Source organism: Erigeron canadensis, chromosome 3 (genome assembly GCF_010389155.1).
Source record: "Erigeron canadensis isolate Cc75 chromosome 3, C_canadensis_v1, whole genome shotgun sequence".
In the NCBI taxonomy this organism is placed as follows: Eukaryota; Viridiplantae; Streptophyta; class Magnoliopsida; order Asterales; family Asteraceae; genus Erigeron; species Erigeron canadensis.
In genome coordinates this window covers 19957624-19979849 of record NC_057763.1, presented here as the reverse complement: position 1 = coordinate 19979849, position 22226 = coordinate 19957624, and the positions used below count along the sequence as shown (strand labels likewise).

General features: G+C 36.2%; 1 non-coding gene across 1 annotated transcript; it reads left to right on the top strand.

Moving 5' to 3' along the window:
• Positions 1-11680: 11680 nt before the first annotated feature.
• On the top strand, positions 11681-11748 carry TRNAG-GCC. Its single transcript has one exon. It is a non-coding gene; the product is annotated as a tRNA-Gly (tRNA).
• The last annotated feature ends 10478 nt before the right edge of the window (positions 11749-22226 follow it).

The following is a 22226-nucleotide window of genomic DNA, read 5'->3' as shown; positions in this document are numbered from 1 at the left end:
TCAGTAGGGTGTGGCTACCACCTATGAAAATACAACAAAAATCATATATTTGCTTTACACACGACCACTTGTCCACTCCGGCCACTTCCTTGTTTACACATTATTATCTTTTATCAAATTCCTTAAGCTTTATAGATACATAAAGTGCGAATTATGATTCCCAACACTATTTAACTACCAAAACAATCTTAGCTTACAACATGGCATTTAGGAGGTTTTTTAAAATAACTCATAGAGTGCTTCGATCTATTTCATTTACACTAACTGCATTATACCAAAAATGGCTTCAATTAGTATGAGATTCGAGCATGATCCTTTCAGGAGGCGAAAAAAAAAACTGAGCCCAAATTAACACCCTTGATTCCCTATTCCTATAATTAGCAACCACAATTCCAGATAATTAAAATTTAGGCAAATTAGTTTTAAAGGTATATTACTTGTCAATTTTATCTAATTAAAGTATTAACCAAAAGAATCCTCTAATGTAATCTAACTGTGTGTAAATTTCGTCTAATTTGGGTAGTAAAACCACCTCCGGTTTTCCAAAGGCAGTATTCGTGTGTGTGTTTAAGCCAAATCATCACATTGACCATTGACTTTACATCCATGTCACGATGCCACGATGGCAAGTTCCTTGACCAGGTTGACCAAAAAAAGGGCGGGATATTGGTGGGGCCCATACAAGTACTTCTATGAATATATTATTATTTACTTATAAAATAATTTCCTTTTTTGATACGTATATAAAATATATATATATATATATATCAGATGCATCTATCACTATCTCAATTATATATCTTCACACATACACACAAACAAACAGAACTTCCACTTTACTTTGTCTGCAAGTACAAAATCTTAATCGGATCTAACCCAGAAAAACCCTAATTTGTTCATCGCGATGTTTAGCTAAAGTTCTTGGATTCATGTATCAGTGATTTCTGTAGCAGGTATGTTCTTTACTCTTTCTTATTTACAAATTAGGGTTTCAAGTTGGATAGCAAAAAATTGGGGTTTTTTTTTTTGTAGATTTTGGTTACTATTATATATATGGATATTAAAACCCTAAATTATTGTTGATTTTTAAGTTAAAAAAGAGGAAAATTTGTTAAAATTTTGTTTTGGTGTTCGGATGGGAAAACTTGCATGAGGGTATATGTTCAACAACGTAGATACTTAAAAAATATTTTATTATTTTTTTTATATTTTTATATTAATTTATTTTTTTATTCTTTTGGTGGTTGATCCAGGATGTCGATTAGGGCTTTTGAATTCGGTATCCACTTTGATGGGGTTTTCTTTTATGAACCATTGAGGTATGTTAGTGGAATAGAATTAGGTTTATGTATTAAAAAGATATCTTCATATGAAGAATTTGCTCTATATCCTGAAGAAGTAACTAAGTCAATTATTGTTGGTTTGTACTATCTACTACCTGAGAATGAGTTTGAAAATGGGTTGGTAAAGGTTTCTAATGATAATGACTTAGGCTCTGTGTTTGATTTGTCCTACTGTTATGGTAAAATTGAGGTTTACTTGAACCACATTGAGGATGAGAAAATGAATTAGTTTTGTGCTGTAAAGCCCAAATAAATAATAAACACTGGTGAAATAGATGACAATTCTGTTAGGGAAGTAGGGCAATCAAGTAGGTATGCAGATAGAAACAGAAATGTGTTTCTTCATGGTGATGTAGATGATGGTGACATGGATGAGCCAGTGGTAGACAATGATACTAGGAAGGAGGGTGATGTAGAGGACTTAGGTAATGATGATGATCCTATGAACATTACTGTTGATGATCAGCCTAGAACTATTGTGTAACACCCCGACAGCGGCGGAAAACTCGGGATGTAAGATAAAGCACACGCGCACATGGATATTACATAGGAATACTAAATGAGTGCATACATTAAGCATAAATAGTCAATTTCATAACCAAACAAGCATAATAGTAGTCATCACACACAAGTTAAATCAAGAATTCAAATAGAGATGAGATAAGTTCCCACGCAGGGGAAAAGGTTAGGCATATTGCCATCAAGCATAGACAAGAGCATGCAAACTTCAAAACCTAGCCTACGGTCTGCTAAGAGTCCCATGCTACCAATCCTAGCTATGATTTGCTTGATTACCTGAAAGGAATACTTAAACGTGTCAACACAAAGGTTGGTGAGTTCGTAGGTTTGAGTACATAGATAATTTGTATAAATGTGTTTAATGCCGTCAATAGAATTTGAGAAATAAGTAGTATAATGTGGCTAGAGACCAACTTTGCACATAAATATGTGTTTGTGTATAATCGTGCACTTACGGTACCTGGCTAGCATAAATCAATCGTGCACACATAGTCATCAACATGACCGACAAGTATATATATCAATCGAGCACTCACAGTCATCAACATGACTGACTAATATGTATCAATCGAGCACTCACAGTCATCCACATGACCGGCTAATATGTATCAATCGAGCACTCACAGTCATCCACATGACCGACTAATATGTATCAATCGAGCACTCACAGTCATCCACCTGACCGGCTAATATGTCACAAAGTAGTCAAACAGCCATAGCATAATGAAACAGTTACGGCATACATAAAAGCATATGTAGTATTCCTTTCACCCCAAAACATAAATAATAGAAAAAGGGGCTACGAAGACTCACAGTGGTCCGGTACAGCGTAGTTTACAAGCACAGAGAACAAGCACAAATATAAGTAGGATATATCTATTTGAATCCAAGTATGTCTTGATGTCAACCTAATCACAAGTCATTGAGCATAGATGAATACATGTATTAGTTCTTATGATTACTTATTCACTAAGTTGTCCTTGATGAACTGATGATTTGGTCCTTTGAAGATTCTTTGAACATCTTGACTCAAAAGTGTTTTAAATGCACTTTAAATACATGAACTGGACTCGAAATGAACGTCTTTGAACTCACACCTAAATACTTATCGTGTTAATGAGTTGAACATGACTTTAGTAATGAACTTTAGCCTTAGAACTTAATTTAGTTATTCATTGAATTCGTACTTTAATGATTTAGATAGAACATTGCCTTAAGCGTACTCAATTAGGGTTTGCACTTTGTACGTTGTTTTAGATCGACCCTTGAAGTAGCTCGAGGTTAATAAGTAGCCTTTAATGTGTTTAATCGGAAGATAATGATGTTATGAACTTGGTTTGGTGTTAAATGATCAAGTGTAGTATGTTAGAGAACTAGTTCGTGTTGTTTTTGAATTTCACAAAGTCATTTTAGGGTTAGGGTTTCAAGATCGTCCCTTTGGATGAGCTTCAAGATCGTCCTATTGTTTCTGGTGCAAGATCATCCTAGCCTTAAGCTACAAGATCGTCCTAGCAGACCCTAGTTCAAGACCGTCCTACTGACCCTTGGCTAGGTCAAGATCGTCTCATTGTTTTGATGTACAAGATCGTCCTAGGTGTCTCTAAGTCTAGATCGTTTCAAGTGTATCAAGGATCCAAGATCGTTTTAGGGCTTAAGAACTCAAGGTCGTCCTAGCAGACCCTAGCCAAGACCGTCCTAGCTTCCAAGTATGAGGACAAGTATACAAGATCGTTTTATGAACAAGTGTTTGAGCTAAACCAATCCAAAGGATCGATTACCCATTGAACGTTCCAATACATCACAACACCACACAAGATCGATCAAACAAGCTCAAGTACCAAATAAGTTGTCCAGGACGATCTTGAGGACGAAGATCGTCCTACAGAGATCGTCCCTCCTCCACCACGAGCTGAAACAAGGATTTAATCAACACACGAAGATCTAGATCGATTCCGGGACTTGTTAGAACATCAAACTAGTACATATATACATAATAACACTAACCATTAACACTTTTAACGATTTCAAGACCCTCTATAACATGAACAAGGTGTGGCACATCAAGAACAAGTTTTCCCTTATTTTCAAAAATGGGTTTTGTAGATTAAAGCATGTTATGACCCAAATTTGTTCACAAAAAGGTTACTAAACACATTTATACACAAACCCATTAGCTATTAACACGTTTTTCATTCAAAAATTGGACCAAATCATCAAGATCATAAACTTGAAAAAGTACACTTTTAATTTGATCAAAAACTCAAAATTTGTTGTTGTTACCTGAGATTTGATGCTAGGAATATGTTTTGATTAACACAAGGATGCTAAAAGTACAAATGATTTTAGTTTAACAACCCAAAATCAAAAGATGATTTTTTTGTGTGTGTGAATGTGGCTGCAAGTGTGTGTTTTAGAGAGAGAGAAGTGAGATGAAGAAGATGAAGGAATGAGTTTCTCTCACTAAGTTCTTCTATTTATAGTTTTTCCAATAATAATGATCTTAATAAATGTAGGGACTATTTGTGAATATTTTAGGGCTAGAACTTTCATAAATACGATCGTTTACGACTCGAAATCTAGTATTTTATCATAATAAATTATGAACTCGTCTTATAATTCAAGGTTTAAGATCAAATTGACCTTCATGTGAGCACATATCTTAAGTCTAAAGCACGTCAAGAACTTAGGTAAAATTTGTGGATTTTATTTGCTACATTTCTAAAACGGTTGTTACATTCTCCCCTACTTAAAGGAATTTCGTCCCGAAATTCGGATTACACTTCATGTTTCATGTTTCGATTGCACACCAAGTTTATAGGCATTAAGTTGTATGTTAAGTTTCAAGTATGTAATCACACACAAATAGCAAGTAGCATGTTTCACATTGAGTTTCAAGTATCATATCGCATAGCAAGTGTCAAGTGTTAAGTTAGGAGCTAAGCTTTTAGGTTTTCTCACTAGTTTGAGGTATCGGGTTAAGCGAAAAGGTGTGGATACTTAAGCTTCATTTGATCTTCTCGTTCCCAAGTGAATTCTGGGCCTCTACGGGAGTTCCAACGAACTTTCACAATGGTATACTTAAGTCTCTTGAGCTTTTTGACTTCTCGTTCTAATATTTCGACGGGTTCTTCTCTGAAGCTTAGATTACTATCTACTCGTATCTCGTTCAAAGGAACATATGTTGTTTCATCGGCTAGACACTTCTTAAGGTTCGATACATGGAAAACATCGTGTACGTTACTCAACTCTTGAGGAAGTTTCAAACGGTAAGCTACTGCACCAATGCGTTCTACAATCTCAAACGGTCCAACATATCTTGGGGCTAGTTTCCCCCTCTTAATGAATCTGGCTACGCCCTTCCAAGGCGAAAGTTTAAGCATCACCCGATCACCAACCTGAAACTCTAAAGGTTTCCTTCGGTTGTCTGCATATTTCTTTTGTCTGTCTCTTGCTTTCAGAAGATTCTCCTTGATTTGAGCTACTCTTTCGGTAGTTTCGAGAATGATTTCTGGACCTATTAGTTGCATGTCTCCGACTTCGTACCATGCAAGCGGGGATCGACATTTTCTCCCATACAAAACCTCAAAAGGCGGACACCCAATACTTGCATGATAACTGTTGTTATATGAGAATTCGACTAGTGGGAGGTGAGTATCCCAACTTCCTCCAAAGTCTATGACACAGGCTCTTAGCATGTCTTCTAGTGTCTAAATCGTTCTCTCACTCTGTCCGTCTGTCTGCGGATGGTAGGCTGTGCTCATATCGATTCGCGTTCCCAAGGCTCGTTGCAACGATTTCCAAAATCCTGAGGTAAATCGACTATCCCTATCACTAATGATCGATACTGGAACGCCGTGTTTAGCTACAATCTCCTTAAGATACAGACGTGCATACTGCTCCATTGAGTAATCCTCACGTATGGGTATGAAATGCGCTGACTTGGTCAGCTGATCTACCACCACCCAAATTGCGTCCTTACCACTACTTGTTCTTAGTAACTTCGTAACAAAATCCATAGTGATCTTTTCCCACTTCCAACTGGGAAGCTCTGGTTGTGTTAGTAGTCCTCCTGGTTTCTTATGTTCTGCCTTAACCTTCAAACACGTTAGGCCTTGCTCACATAGACCGCCACATCGTTCTTCATTCCTGGCCACCAAAATAGATCTTGCAAGCCTTGATACATCTTATCTATCCTTGGGTGAATAGAATATCTTGCTTTGTGCGCTTCGTCCATTATCAGCTTTCTTAGTCCTCCATACATTGGTATCCACAATCGATCACAAAAATACAGTCCTCCACCATCTCTTTGAGTAAAACTGTTCTATCATGCCTCCCAATCCTTCTCTGTCAACATTCTCCTTCTTGTTTGCTTCTACTTGTGCCCCAATCACTCTATCCTTCACACTGTTGTGCACGGTAATGCTCATAGCTCTAATTCATCTTGGTCTAACTCTCTCCTTCCTACTCAAGGCGTCTGCTACTACATTTTCCTTCCCGGGATGATATCGAATCTCACAATCGTAGTCGCTAAACAACTCTAGCCATCGTCTCTGGCGCATATTAAGATCTTTCTGCGTGAAGATATGCTGAAGGCTCTTATGATCTGTGTATATCACACTCTTAGTCCCGTACAGATAGTGTCTCCAATATTTGAGTGCAAAAACGATAGCTCCCAACTCCAAATCGTGTGTCGTGTAATTCTTCTCATGAATCTTCAGTTGGCGAGAGGCATATGCAATAACCTTGCCTCGTTGCATCAGCACACATCCTAAGCCTTGACCCGACGCGTCGCAATAAACAATAAAATCTTCGGTTCCTTCTCGAAGACTTAAAACCGGTGCATTACATAACTTCTCCTTCAAGATTCTGAAAGCTTCTTCTTGTTTCTCTCCCCAATCGAAACTTCTATCCTTGTGTGTCAACAATGTAAGTGGTTGTGCGATCCTTGAGAAGTTCTCGATGAATCGGCGGTAGTAGCCTGCTAAACCAAGAAACTGTCTGATCTCAGTCGGCGTCTCTGGCCTTCTCCAATTCTCTACTGCTTCTATCTTGCTAGGATCAACCTTTATTCCATCCTTGTCAACTACATGACCCAAAAACTTCACCTATTCTAACCAAAATTCACATTTCGAGAATTTTCCATACAACTTTTCAACCCTCAGAAGTTCTAAAGCTTCTCTCAGATGGACTTCATGCTCTTTCTTAGTCTTCGAGTAGATGAGAATATCGTCAATGAAAACAATGATGGACTGATCTAAGTAGGGCTTACATACGCGATTCATCAGTTCCATAAAAAAAAGCAGGCGCATTTGTTAATCCAAATGGCATCACTAGAAACTCGAAGTGTCCATATCTCGTGCTAAATGCTGTCTTTGGCACGTCTTCTTCACGAACTCTTAGTTGATGGTAGCCTGAACGAAGATCGGTTTTTGAGAAGTACTTTGCGCCTTGCAACTGATCGAATAGATCATCAATGCGCAGTAAAGGATATCGATTCTTAACTGTTAACTTGTTTAGCTCACGATAGTCAATGCACATGCGAAAAGATCCGTCTTTCTTCTTAACAAATAATACCGGTGCACCCCATGGTGAAGAACTCGGTCGGATGAAACCCTTGTCTTGTAGCTGTTGTAATTGTGTCGCGAGTTCGTGCATTTCAGAAGGAGCTAAACGGTATGGTGCCTTTGCTACTGGAGTTGCATCAGGTAGGAGATCAATTCGAAATTCAACTTGTCGAGACGGAGGCAATCCTTGAACGTCATCAGGAAATACATCGGGAAAATAACGGACTATTGGGATATCGGCTAGTTTGATTACTTCGGTTGCCGTGCTCATTAGATTTCGTTTGTGAGACTTGGGTCGTTCACCTTGGATTTCTAGTACGTCTCCCCCACTTAAGGGTATTCTAAGGATTTTTGCGCGACATACAATGGTAGCATCTACCAGGGATAACCAATCCATCCCCACTATTACATCAAAGCTACCCATTTCAAATGGGACTAAGTCTATATAGTATGAATGAGTATCAAGTGTTAACACACATTTAGGCACAATTTGGTCAAGTTTAGAGATTCCACCACTACCTACCTCTATTTCATAACATGCATGTGTACGGATGGGTTTCACGTTAATAGTGCACACAAAGTTAGTGGAGATAAAGCTGTAGTCGGCACCCAAATCGAATAACACAGTAGCTAGATGATTGTTTAAGAGAAATGTACCCGTGACAACGTTCGAATCGTTAGCGGCTTCCACAGCATTCAAAGCAAAGACTCGGCCCCTGGCCTGCTGGGCTTGGTTAACTCTAGGTGGATTAGGAGCTGCGATCTGCAATGGATTCTGATTGGCTGCGGCTGGGGCGGGTCGTCTAACAACTCTTGGGCAAGCATTGCGGTAGTGCTCAGTGCTGCCACACTCATAACAGGCTCTCTGATTAGCTGGAGGATTTCTGAAGTTTCTTGGAGCGACATTCAGTGGTGCTGTTGGGATTCTAGCTGCTATGCATCCTCTAGACAAGTGCCCAAATTTCTGACATTTTTGACAAAATCGACATGGCACTGTTGTTGGATGATAATAAATACAAGTAGCACACTGAGGAGAATGGCCAACATACGCCCTCTGTCCTGACTCAACTGCTGCAAACACCTTTCCAACTCAGACTCTCTTGTTAGCTCTGAAATCTCTCCTCTTACTGGTTTCACCAAAATCTCTCTTCTTCTCTGCAGACTTAGTTAGTGTTCCAGCCCTAACCAAGTCATCCGTCATGGTACTGGTTCTTCGAATAGCTTCTTCAATCGAGTAAGGAGGAATGCCAGTCATAGTGTTGCGAATCTGAGGAATGAGACCATAGATGTATCTCTCAATCAACTTAGACTCAGAAGTCACCAAATGAGGCACCAATCTAGCTAGCTCTTGGAACTTGTTGGTATACTCTGCATGACCAGATCCTACCATGGTGTGGTGCCAAAATTCTTGCTCGATCTTCTGCATCTCATTCAGCGGGCAAAAACGGTTCCTCATCATCTCCTTGAACTGATCCCATGGTGTTTCCAAAGTAGCAGTTCTTCCACGGGCTCCTAGCAAAGTGTTCCACCATGACAGTGCATCATCGGTGAATGAACCTCCAGTGAATCTTACTCTCTGATGAGATGGGCATTCACTTATGTCCGTGACTGCTTCTTGGTGGATCACCATACCTGTTCTAGGAATTTCAGGTTTGGTTCTTTGATTAATTACAAATGGATTGGAAAACAGTTTGGCAATAAGATTAGGGCAAATCCAAACATCAAGTTAGTTGACATTACAGATCTTGTCATGAAGAAATAGAAGTGTATTGTGTCTCTAAACCAGTGTAGGGCTGCCAAAACAATATGCACTGAATGAGTACACCAAGTCTATTGAAGATCATTATGGTATGCTCAGAGCTTATGCAAGTGAGTTGTTGGCTTGAAACCCTACTTTAACTGTGAACCTCCAAGTTACTAGGGATCTAGATAAAAAAAAGTGTAGTTTGATAGGACGTATATTTGTTTACAAAGGTTAAAGCAGGGTTGGAAGATTGGTTGTAGAAAGATCATAGCCCTAGATGGTTGTTTTTTAAAGAGTCCCAATACAGGTGAACTTTTAACTGGAATAGGAAGGGATGGGAATAATCATATTTATCCTGTAGCATGGGCTTTGGTGAGTGTAGAGAACAAAGATAACCGGACATGGTTCTTGGAGTTGTTGGCTAGTGATCTGGAAATTCAAGCTGGTGTGGGTCTGACAATCATTTCAGATCAACACAAGGTATCATCTATTTCATATATTGCTTATTTTAACTATAACAGTATGCTAGTCTCATATATATAGCCCTTTAATTATCATAATAAAATTGTAACATAAATACTTTTATAATATGTAGGGGTTAATTGAAGTTGTTAAACTTGTCATGCCTTATGCTCAACACAAACAATGTGCTAGACACATTTATGAGGGTTTTAGGAAGAGGTTCACTGGGGTACATTTCAGAAGTTTGTTCTGGCAAGCTTCTAAAGCAAGTTACCCCGGCCCCAATTATTAGAAAAAAGTTATGAATGAAGTTAGGTCTTGTGACTCTAACGCATATTAGTATTTGATGAACAAGAATCCTAAGTCTTGGAGTATAGCTTTTTTTAAATTAAACAAGGCTTGTGAGAATGTAAAGAATGGATTCAGTAAGTGTTTCAACTCTGTTATCTTAACTGTGAGAAACAAGCCAATTATCACACTATTTGAGTCAATCAGAATTATTATTTTGGAGAGACAAGCGGTAATGAGAGAGTTGTGCCATAGATGGAAGACTGAGATCAGTCCTTGATGTGTAAAATCTAGTCTTAAATTTATAAACAAGAAAATACTAATAGTTAGACTTCTACACACAGGCAGTGTACCTTATCATGTATAGTAAAGCTATCAGTAAGTCCAGGATCGAACACAGGGACTGATTTAGAGCAAGCAAGTTTAATGCATTTTAAAAAGAGTTTTGGATTTTAAGGACTCCCGTCACCTTGGTTTTGAAAAGTTAGTTTAAAATTAAAAAGAGTTAGAAATTCTGTAGAATTTATTGAAAAGAGAATTCGTATATCAATATTAATTAAAAGATCATCTACTTCGACTCCATGACACAACTTATTTAGGTTACACTTAAGTTATAACCAATTCAATATATTGATTTAATAACGAGGTTAGACAAAGAACTCACTAGTTGGCCACCTAACTTATTACCCTATCCGAACCCATTAACCAATTATTCAGTCCCTAAGATCCGGTTACCACCTTCCCTATCAAGACCTACTAAATTGACTAATTTGATTTGTTATTGCAAACAATCTTGTCTACCGATTTTACCAAACCGTTAACACTTTGAATTCTATTATCTATTGCCGTTTATTGTCTTGTTACCACAAGTCAACACCTATTAATTGTACCCAATTAACTAGAACAATGTACTCCTAAACTTAGATACCTCTAAATCATTCATACACAACAAATCAATAGATAAGATCACAAGAACTCAAAACATTAAGATCTCGACAAAACGTTTAACTATCAACTTGAATTCATAAAAGTATGCAACCGTTGTTCATATCACTTCATCTTAGTAGATGATAAAAGATTTTAGCTACACATAACTAAATTAACAAAAACTAAAACTAATATAAATAGTTTCATTGTTTAAGTTATGATATACTAAAAGTAAAAGGAAAAAGAATTCGAACAGTGAGTGCGGATATATTGATCGAATGAGAAATATAAGAAACTCTAGGTGGGCCTTCGGTAGCTGCTTTCCGAAAACAAAAGCCAAACTCTTCTGTCTCTGGCGGCTCCTCTCCAACCGACCTCCAATACCCTTTTCGACACTTACGAGTTAATTAAAAGAAATCCCTCCCGCCCTCAATCTTAGAATATATATATTTAGTTTTGTCACACCGACTTCGAACTCTAAGGTATTTGACTTTCTTCACTTCTAATCCAAGTTGGACCTTTTTGCCATACTTTTTTCGGCTAACTCATGAAACAGCCCAAAGTCCATGAACAAGAGTTGTCCTGCTTTCTTTCCTTGTTAGTCTTCGGCCCAAGTGCCAAGCCCACTTTCTGTCTTTTATTTTGTGCTTGCTACTCACGTTAACCACCACTCTAATATATGATATAGTAACAAACTAAGTTGTTGTTCCATGACATTAGCCAAGACCACATGTAATCTGCTGGATTTTAATTTTTCAAGTCCATGTAGTACTCTTGGTCCAATGTCTTCAAATGGATAGATTTATCATGTTTTTCGGCTTGAGTCTTAATTTGCTTAGTATAGTGGTAAGTATTCCCGCCTGCCACGCGGGTGACCCGGGTTCGATCCCCGGCAGCGGCGCCAAAAACTTGATGTGTAAAATCTAGTCTTAAACTTATAAACAAGAAATACCTTAGAACTGACTACTACACACTCTCGGGCAGTGGACCCGTTCGTATGCAATATAGTTTAAAGGTAAGTCCAGAATCGAACATAGGGACTGATAAAGAGCAAGCGAGTTTGTAAGTAGTTTCAGAAAAAGTTTAGGATTTTAAAGACTCCCGTCATATTGGATTTTTAAAGAAGTTAGTTTATTAATAAAATTAGTAATTCCGAAGAATTAAACGAAAAGAGATTTGATTTATATTAAGATTATTTAAAAGATCATCTACCTCAAATCCATGACACTACAAATTCAGGTTGCACTTAAATGAAGAACCAATTCAAATATGCTGATTAATAACCGAGAACTAAACAAAGACTCACCCCGTACCCGTCAAGTTCATTACTTTATTCAATTCCCTTAATTAACTAGATCCATTACTAAGACCGGTACCCCGAGACGTCTTTCATAACTTTCCTAATCAACTAATTGTTTTGGTTATTTAGATAACAATTGTGTCTATTGATTGTACCCAACCATTAACCCGTTAACTCTTATTAACTATTAATTACTTTCTACCGTACCCATCATAGAAACAATCGCTTCTAACCAAGCAATCAAAATAACTTCTACTCAACCTAAGTTACCACTAAGATCATGCAAAAACTATCCGCAATCAATAATTAAATAACAAAGAAATAATAAGCAAAGATCTCGACACAACGTTAAATCAAATCAACTAAGAATTATAAAAATAGTGCAACCATCATTCAATTGTATCACTTCATCTAAGTAGATGATTAAAGATTTAGCTACTCATGTCAAGATAAATAAAACTAACAATAATCAAATAGATAAAATCATAATAAAAATTGTATAGTAATATAATCTTGCAATTAAATAACTAATACTAAAAATAAAAAGAGTTTGAGAATCAAACTAGAAATCGACTTGCGGCTGTGATGCTTCTCGAATTTGAAACAAAAGATTTTCCTCCACTAACCGACCTCACAAATTCCCTATGACAAAAGAAGAAAACCCCAAGTGGGGGTTTACCTTCGGCGGCAGCTCCACGCACCAACACCCAAGGTTGCGGAAGTCGCTAATCGTTCCCAGGTCGGTTGACAAGCGAGTTGGGAGTACTCGGATGTATGCGGTGAGTACTCGGGGTATTCGGCCTACTTGACACCCTATCTTGTAGCGAGTACTTGGAGAGTACTCGGCTCCACTCGGTGAGTTTTACAACAGTGCCAACACCTCACGAACTCCTCTCTTTTTCGACTGACCTCTCCTCCTCAATTGCCACAATATGAATGTATATATATAATGTTTTTGTAGTTTAGGGTTCACGTACCCAAAACCCCTGCCGACTCATCTTCTCAATACTAGGCCAAGCCCATCAAAGCAATCCAATAATATAATTAGAGTTGCTTCTTTCCTTTTTGTTATATTCAGCCCATTTAAGTATGTTGATGTCAGATGGTGGACTTGATGCCCACGTGAATCACCACTTGATCTTTGATAAATCATCTTAATTTTAACTCATTAGTATCATCTTTATCATGAACCTACAATTCAATAAAATAAAATAACAAATATCCAAATTCACCAAAGTGATCATAATTTAAACATAAAAATGATGATATCGTATAAAATAAATATATCTAAAATAGGCGATATCAATCCTTCCATAGTGCAAAAATTGGAGTGGGTGAAAGATCAACAAAGGTCAGCTTATTTGTTCATTTGTTTTTCTGCATTTTAGTTTAAGGTTGGTGTATTTTCTAAAAGATGTACTACTAAATATTTACTTAGATTTAGAAAACCACACCATTGTGGTGGGAATGACTGGGAAGTAAGGCAGCTAAATGAGTCTTTCAAGGTGAATGAAGCTTTTAGACATTGCAGCTGTAGGATGTGGGAACTATGTGGTGTTCCTTGTCCACATGCATGTGCTTTTATATCCAAGATAGCAAAGTCCCCTGAAGATTATCTACCTGGGTGGTTTAGGAGGACAAAATACATTGAGACCTATAGCACCTTCATTATGCTAGTAAGTGGAATGTCACAATGGAATTTGATTGATTATGAGAAGCCTTTACCACCTCACCCTAGGAAGAGTTGTGAAATCATCACAACATTTGACCAGGGTATCTAGTGGAGGCATTGTAAAGACCTGTAAGAAATGTGGTCAGATTGGACACAACAAAATAGCTTGTACCAATGAACAAGTTGCGCCTCCACCAATACAAGCCAAACCATTTGGAAGACCTAGGAAAGATGGACAACCACCAATGAAAATTCCATGTAGAGGATCTTCTTCCGTGACTTTGAATGGTCAGCCTGTTGCACATGCTAGTGTTAATCTTCAAGGGCAGTCAAGGGGTCAGGCAACTGTCAATGTTGGTGGTCAGTATGGTTTTGAAGCAACTATGTCACTAAACACTGGAGGAGAGGATTCCCCATTGCCTTCAATGCATGCCACACCATCACCAAATGAACACTTTGAGACAAGTCCACCAGAAAAACATCCACAACCCAGACACCCCAAACTACACCATTAACAACACTAGAAAGTCAAACTACAACACCTAGATTTACATTGAAAAAGAATACGTTCCTTCAGGCCTCAGCCAAGTTGGACAAAATGTATAATATTACAAGACACATCACCAAGGAAGGGAACTAGTGCAGGCCCTCCAATCAGACCCTTGTCTGCAAACAATGTTGTAATTGGATCTCAATCTTCCATTAGCAGGGCAAGTGCTACTTTGGGAGTCACTAGTTCTGGATTTCAGAAAGTGAGAAGTCAAGGTATGACCACATCCAGATATTGCATATTGGTTTATATAAAATTTTGTCAAATTTATTTCCTTAACTGGCCATTATGTGTTTGATATATATAGGTCCACATAAGTTTCCAAAATGGTGGGGTGCTGCTTTATGTGTTGACCTAGTGACTAATGAATCCATCATAGGTGGAGCTGATGGGATTCCTATTCCAATATGGCCCAAAGATGTCCCAGTTCCCAGTGCTAGTGTGGAATGGGAAAAAGAAACAAAAAGCTAGGGAATCAGTGAAAAGGAAGGTTGCAGAGGCTGCAAGGAGTGATTCATTAGAGGCACTAAAACAGAAGTATCCACTGCAAACAACCAATGATTCTGCCCAACCAAAGAAAAAATTATTTCAAAGAGAAAGGCCAACACATGAAATTGAAGCACAACAGAAGAGGGCAATTTTGGCTGTGAGGAGGAAGTTAGCAGAGGATGATGCAAGAAATGAAGCAGCAAAAAATGAAAGGACCACACCTAAAATAGAAGCACAAAAGAAGAAGGGAATTGCATATGTCAGAAAGAAACTAGCATAAGAAGCAAGAAAGTAAGCACAAAAGAATGTTGAAGCTGCAACAAAGTATGCTGCCAAAGCTGCTGCTGTGGGGAGGTCTAAACGAGAAAGGGAATCCAATAGTCAGCCTGCACCTACTAAAATCTTAGAAGTGAAGAACAAAACTAATGCAAGTCAACCAATTAAGGCAAAATTACCCCTGAAACTCAGAGCACCTAGCCAAAGGATCATTTCAAGAAAGTTGGCCAAGCATATTGAAGGCCCAGGGAGCACTTATGAGACTACAGTTGAACTCTGAACACATTAACATTCCCAACCCAAGTCTTTTGATGTCCCATTATATAACTTGTAATATCTAAGTACACTATGTTAACTTATAAGTATGGTAGGATGCTGTTATTAGCTTGTGGATGGTATATGTACCAATCATGGCAGTCTTTTGGTGTATTAGCTATGTGCCAAACATGGCAGGCAAACCCATGGCAAGAATGGCATATATACCTTCTTTTGTATGTAAATTATGTGTTCTTATTACTTGTGTTGTTTTCGGCTTCTATCTGCATAATTTTGGTTATATATTAGCTGCTTATAATTTGCTGCTTGTATACATTTATCTTAAAATGCAGATTTTAAACTTGGTTATTTTACATAATTTTGCTAATATATTACTTGTCTTGTTTCTTGATTGTATCTGCATAACTTTCATTCAATTATATTTGGGTAAAAATGAAGATTAACTGTATAATAGAACCAAAATCTTTTACATAAAGTTTCATTACAACTTGGATGTGTCTACAACACTTACCCATCGATCAAAATACATAAGAACATGACAACTAATAACAAAGAAAATGTAATTCTTTCATACACTTTCTGGTTTTACTTTTTGATAGTCAATTCTTCCATTATCTTGAAAACCTCTTTTCTGGTGTGTTCATGTTCTAAGTCCATATCCACGTTATCTTTCTCTTTTACACTTTGTAGCTTCATGTGCATCCCAAAACCAGATCTTTGTAATAATCAGATGGAAGTTCATCATCCAAAAATTGGTACATCCCACACTTTTTCTTTAAATCCTATCATAAATATTACAGTGTATTGGTTAACAGCAATTTTGTTACAAAGATCTTGCATACAATTGATTGATTACATCAAAGTGGATTATACTTACCACAATCGGGCAGGCAGGGAATCTTCTCCCTGGGTTCTTCATTTTCCAGGATGTACGTGGATAGATTTTGTAGCCACAATGACAATAACATAACGGGGGTTGATGTTTTGAACGAATGGAAGATGAAGAAGAACTCACGTTATGAGAATGGATTTGATCAAATTAAGGGAGGCTTTGAAACTAAAAGGGAAAAGGGGGATTTAATTAAATTAGGGTTTTTGATGCAAAATTATCTGCTCCATTGACCTATATATACATATATATATATATATATAGCAGATATATGTAGTGGAATGAGGATATGGCATGCCACGGAGGACAAAACAGCCAAACATGGATGGTGGTATTTTCCGTACCTAGCTTAGAAAAGATTTACACCCTCAATGTTATATTAGACGTTTTTTTTTGTTTATACCTTTAATAGTAAAATATGACAAGTAATATACCTTTATAACTAATTGCCCTTAAAATTTTATCAAAATTGTATTTATTATAGTTTTACATAATCAAATCTTTTTGACAAACAAATAGGCAAAACACAGCCACCTTTCTAAATACTTGTGACAGGATCAAAAGTGCACTTACATAAGAAGCAGGGAACGCTTTAGTAGGTTCTATTCTACCACGGATATAGATGATGAGAACGCAGTCATCATTAATGTGCTTGTGGCTCTTGAAACTTACACAACACTTGATCAAATAAACTTTGAAACACCATTATATTTTACATTGAGCTCTCATGTAGTAATGTGCATATTTTGAATGATACTTTTTGACCTAGTAGCGGAGAAATGACCTGACAAGTAGCCAAGCAACCCAAAAATGAAAAATCTGCCGGCTAGCATTTTAAACAGAAGCGATAATCATACTTTAATATATACTACATCTATTCTTTATAAACCACCATGAGATTATAAAGTAAATATTTATAAGATAGAACATCATACTTACAAATTCCAACATTAACTTATATTTTGACACACCTGCTACCCTCCTCCCTAAATAAAAACAAAATATCAAGAATATGCTTAGATGACCTTGTTGAGAACTGCATACAACTAAGCAGCACGTGGATAAAACTCTACCTCTTGGATCTTTGTTTTGGACAATAAAAACTCCAAGTCGTTCTCAAGATTTCTTTTTCTCTCTTTTAAACGGAGCATGATGGCTTTCCCTGTCATTAATACAATTTCTTTAAGACAAAATAAATTTAGTAAAGTTAGTAGTAATAATCATTTTAGACTGCAGTTTGTAGTGTTTCCCAAAAAATGTACAAATTTGGACTCGAGTTCTTCAAGATATGGCTATTTACATCTATATATTTAATGATACTGTCCTGATGAATAGACATATAGTATGTATTCTTTCAGAGTCATAGATGGGATCCAGAAACCCAACCCTGACATTAACCACAAGAAGGGACAAGCCAAGCATTTATCCAAAAATAGCATTATATCAAATAAAACTAACCATCTCAAATATTTAACTTTCTATGGGGATCAACATTTACACCCTTGGTTTGTCATATGTTTAACTATAGAAATCTTAAATACGTATGGTAAAATATTTTTCAGGGTAGTATTAAATTCAAGTTCCTATAGGTAGTAAGGTGTTAATTTTTTCTAGAAAAAATACGAAGAATAATTAGAATTGAAACAAAGTAGGATCATTTGTTCATGAGTATTATAAAAAGAAAATCGCGACAATAGCCAATTTTCGTTGCGATCATACCAAAAATAGCCAAGGTTTTTCGGATTATTACAAAATAGCCAACAAAATCGCAAAAAAAAAAAGAAAATCGCAACAAAAAACACGAAATCGCAACTCGCAGTTCGCAACTCGCAATTCGCAATTCGCATCTTGCAACAATTTGACTTTGACTTTTTTTTTTGTTTAAGGATAAGATTTCTTGCGATTTTGTCCTTAAGAAGATAAGATTTCTTGTGATTTTATCCATAAAAAGATAAGATTTTATGCAAGATTTTCTGATCATACAAGTACAAAAGTTAACTAGTATATCATATTCATTGTATTTGTTCTAATAACATAATTATCAGATATATTCCAAAATTTCTATTATTCAATCTCTCTCTCAATTCTAAACTAAAGGTATTTACTTAGTTTTGTACAAGTAATTAATTCGTTATTTAGTGTTTCTTACATAATGGAACCATCAAATATCTTGACTGTTTGGGTAAATTTGTGTTTTGGAGGATCATGGGAGAGTGTGAATGGTTATTTATTTACCATTACCTATGAATATTTTATTAAAATTGTCATTTAAAAAGTTAACGTAAAGAAGAGGTTGATGGTTTGAACGATAACTCGGATGATGTTTGGGGTCAACGTAAAGAAGAAGAAGAAGAAGATGATGATGATGATGATGATGATGATGACAGTGATGAAAGAGAAGAAGAAGAAGAAAAAGAAAAAGAAGATGATGATGATGATATGTTGGTGAAAGAAACTGTTGAACACCCATTCTTTAATTCATATAATGAAGGAGAAGTAGAAGAAGAAAAAGATGATGATGATGATGATGATGATGAAGAAAAGAAAAAGAAGAAGAATGAAAAGATAAAATTTGTGACAAGAAGAAGAAGAAAGAGCCACGAGAGTATAACTGGATATGTTAGAATTACTTCCAATACCAGAAGAAGAGTTGGTAAAGATACTTGTCGATTGTTACACAAAATTTCTGTGTGTAAAGATGGGTGATTGTTTTGATACAAAGGAAGATTTGAAGATAGCTTTGTATACGAAGTGTGTGGAAGATAGTTATCAGCTAGTTGTTGACAGATCAACTAAAGATCATTTTGAAACAAAGTGTAGACATGATAAGAGATGTACGTGGTGTATGACTGCAAAGAGGATAAAAGATTGTGAAATGTTTGAAGTAAGAACTTTCATTGATCAAAATACTTGTTCAAGAACCCAACTTTATCCTCACCATAGACAGGCAAACAAAAAGGTGTTGGGTGGATTTTTAGTTGGGTTGATGTTTGTGAAAGGAAGGGTATATAGAGGTCATGAGATCTTGACCGACATGAATGTCCGGTTCAAGATTAATATCTCATATTCTCAAGCTTGGAGAGCAAAGTGTTATGCTTTGGAACTGTTGAGGGGATCACCAGAAGATTCATTTGCCCAACTGCTAACATATTGTCAGAATTTGAAGCTGAAAAATCCCGGGTCGGTAACTCATATCAAAACAGATAGAGATGGACATTTTGAATTTTTGTTTATCTCATTATGCTCAAACACTACAAGAGGTTGGGTTTGAAAGATGGTCAAGAGTACATGCACTTGGAGCAAGGTATGGTTTCATGATATCGAATAGTTCAGAATCAATCAACTCTCTAAGTCGTCATTTAAGAAAATTACCGATTACTATGTTAATGGAGTTTTTCCGTGCCTCTCTTAAAGAGTGGTATTATAGGAAAAGAAACGTTGCATATATTATTTGTTTAACAATCTCGCTTATTATCACTAATGTTTAAAATGATGATATATTGTAACTAAGTTACTTCTTTTAATGTAAAGAAACATTGGAACATCGTGTTACACCATGGACAGAAAAAAAGATTGCAAAACGTGTTGTGAAGTCAACATCATGGAGAGTTGAACCATGTTCAAACACATTGTTTCAAGTTATAGATCATAAGCTGAACGGACTTGTCGATCTTGATGCAAAGATGTGTACTTGTGGGAAATGGCAAATTTCTGGTTTTCCATGTGGCCATGTTATAAAAGTTGTTCTTCATCTAAACCAAGATGATTCAACTGTATACGCTATGGACTGCTACACTTCAGAAGTATATTGACAGACTTATGCCGAGATTGTCTATCCCATACCACATCCTTCTGAATGGGATATACCAGATGACTTACAAACAGTTTTGCAACCAGTCATGGACAAAAGGCTACCTGGCCGACCCAAAAACTGTGATCGTATACCGTCCAAGAGTGAAGAGAAGAAGATAACAACATGCAGTCGTTGTAAGGAAAGTGGTCATACAAGGCTGACTTGTGGTGCACCAATGCCATCACAAACATCTTTTCCTCCACCGAGAGAGTATGCATCTTCATCAAAATCAAAAGAGAAATCAAAATCGACTTCACAATCATCTTCTTTCGGTACTATTAACTTAGGGAATTATTAGTATGTTTCATATGTATGTGTTGTAGGTTAATGTTTTGTGTGTTTTAATTTCTTAATGTTTTATGTTTTAATTAAATGTTATGTTTTATTTAGTTGTATTGTGTTTTTCAATTTAATGAAAGTTTAGGGTTTATTTGTAGTTTTGTATTCATGTCTTATATAATAAACTAGTATCCTTTAAAATAAAAATTAAAATAACAAAAAAAAAAAGTCAAAGTGAAACTGCTGCGAACTGCGAGTTGCGATTTCGTGTTTTTTTTTGCGATTTCCATTTTTTGTTGCGATTTTGGGCTTTTTTTGTTGCGATTTTGGCATTTTTTTATTGCGATTTCGCGTTTTTTGTTGTGATTCTCATTTTTTGTTGCGATTTTGTTGGTTATTTTGTGATAATCCGAAAAACCTTGGATATTTTGGTACGATCGCAACGAAAATTGGCAATTGTCGCGATTTTCTCATAATACAAATATACTAAGAGAAAATCGCGTCAATAGTCAATTTTCGGTGCGATCGTACCAAAGTAGCCAAGATTTTTTGGATTATCACAAAATAGCCAACAAAATCGTAACAAAAATTGAAAATCGCAACAAAAAACGCGAAATCGCAACAAAAATGCCAAATCGCAACAAAAAATGCCAAAATCGCAACAAAAAATGGAAATCGCAACAAAAAAGCGAAATCGCAACTCGCAGTTCGCAACAGTTTAACTTTGACTTTTTTTTTCTTAAAGATACTAGTTTATTATATTAGACATGAATACAAAACTTCAAATAAACCCTAAACTTTTATTAATTTTCAAAGCACAATACAACTAAATAAAACATAACATTTATTTAGATCATAAAACATTAAGAAATTAAAACACACAAAAACAATAACCTACAACACAAATACATAAGAAACATTACAAACTTAAAAAAGAGAAACACACATAATAATAGTTCGTAGAACACATTATTAAAAGACAAACTTATTTCTTAATCTCATAAACTGCTTTGGCAGATGATTAAATGCTCCAAGGTGGTAACCGCACAGTCAAGTTGTTCCAGAGCAACTTATTTCTTCATCTCATAAACTGTTTTTTATGTATTTGTGTTGTAGGTTAATGTTTTGTGTGTTTTAATTTCTTAATATTTTATGTTTTAAATAAATGTTATGTTTTATTTAGTTGTATTGTGTTTTTAAAATTAATGAAAGTTTATGGCTTATTTGAAGTTTTGTATTCATGTTTAATATAATAAACTAGTATCCTTAAAAAAAAGAAAAAAAAGAGTCAAATTCAAACTGTTGCGAACTGCGAGTCGCGATTTCGCGTTTTTTGTTGCAATTTCCATTTTTGTTGCGATTTTGGCATATTTTGTTGCGATTTCGCGCTTTTTGTTGTGATTTTCATTTTTTGTTGCGATTTTATTGGCTATTTTGTGATAATCCGAAAAACCTTAGCTATTTTGGTACGATCGCAACGAAAATTGGCTATTTTCGCGATTTTCTCATATACTATTTATTGTTTTTTTTTCCCGCTATGGGCCTTTAGTTTGATCAAGCCCATTTATTGGCCAATATCAATTTAGCTTTACGCCTTTAACTCTTTAACTGAAGTTGAAATTGGGCTCACTATAGCCCACCAGATGGATGTTTTATAGCTTGAATTAATCAATAATGTATAATGTGGATAAATTACATATATTTAAGCACTAATATTACATACCTCTATTAAGAGGATTGAAATCATGAACAGTGAACTAGACTAGCAGGTAGTTGCGTAGCTGTCTACTAGTTT